A 1,508-nucleotide genomic window follows, 5' to 3' on the forward strand; every position below is an offset into this window, starting at 1 on the left:
ACAGTCTCACACTGTCATCCAGGGTGGAGTGCAGTGGTGCAATCTTGGCTCACTGCAACCTCTGCCTGTCAGGTTCCAGTGATTCTCCTGCCTCAGCCTCCCGAGTGGCTGGCATTACAGGCGTGAGCACTGGGTAAATTTTGTATTTTTAGTAGAGATTGGGTTCACCATGTTGGCTGGGCTGGTCGCAAACTTCTGACCTCAGGTAGTCTGCCTATATCAGTCTCCTAAAGTGCTGGGATTACAGGCGTGAGCCACCGTACCTGTCCTATTTATTTTTATTTTTATTTTTGGAGGTGGAGTCCGGTTCTGTTGCCCAGGCTGCAGTGCAGTGATCCCCTCTTGGCTCACTGCCTGCAACCTCTGCCTCCCGGGTTCAAGTGATTCTCCTGCCTCAGCCTACCAGGTAGCTGGGACTACAAGTACCCTACCACACCTAGCTAATTTTTGTGCTTTTAGTAGAGACAGAGTTTCACCATGTTGCCCAGGCTGGTCTTGAGCTCCTGAGCTTAGGCAATCTGCCCACCTCAGCCTCCCAAATGCAGGGATTACATGTGTGAGCCACCATACCCGGCCCGCAAATGCATGTAATACACCTACCCTGCCAAGCATTGGATGTTAGCCCCGCCGAATTTCGGTTGAGAACAAACCAAGAAGTACTAAAAGGAGAACAAAACCCACTCACCCTTCCCCACCTTGGATCGTGACTTTGACATTTCAGAGGTCCAGCCTTCGTGAATGTTTGTAGAAATAGATAATAAACTGGGATAAATGTACCACCTTTAAGCGTACAATTCAATGGCGTTTGGTAGATTCACAATATTGTGCAACCAGCGCCACCAGCTGTTTCTAAACTTTCTCATCATCCCAAACAGAAATGCTGTCCTCATGAAGCAAGAGCTTACCTACTTTTAAATTTCTATTTACTTATTTATTTATTATGAGACCGAGTCTTTCTCTGTCTCCCAGGCTAGAGTACAATGGCGCAATCTCGGCTCACTGTTACTTTCACCTCCCAGGTTCTAAGCAATTATCCTGCCTCAGCTTCCGGAGTTGGGATTACAGGTGCATGCCACCACACCCAGCTAATTTTTGTATTTTTAGTAGAGACGGGGTTTCACCATGTTGGTCATGCTGGTCTTGAACTCCTGACCTCATCGTGATCCACCTGCCTCAGCCTCCCAAAATGCTGGGATAACAGGCATAAGCCACCATGCCTGGCCTAAATTTTTTATTTTTTAAGAGATGAGGTCCTGCTCTGTTACCCAGGCTGGGGTGCAGTGGCATGATTATAGCTCACCGTAGCCTCAATCTCATGGGCTCAAGTGATCCCTCGTGCCTCGGCCTCCCAAGTAGATGGGACTACAGGTGCACGTGGCTAATTTTTATCTTTTTTATAGAGACAGGGTGTCACTATGTTCCCAGGCTGGTCTCAAACTCCTGGGTTCCAGCGATTCTCCCACCTCAGCCTCTTGAAGTACTGGGATTAAGGGCATGAGCCACTGTGC

The sequence above is a fragment of the Sapajus apella genome, unplaced genomic scaffold, assembly GCF_009761245.1.
Source record: "Sapajus apella isolate SASKATOON/1434 unplaced genomic scaffold, GSC_monkey_1.0 scaffold42, whole genome shotgun sequence".
Lineage (NCBI taxonomy): Eukaryota > Metazoa > Chordata > Mammalia > Primates > Cebidae > Sapajus > Sapajus apella.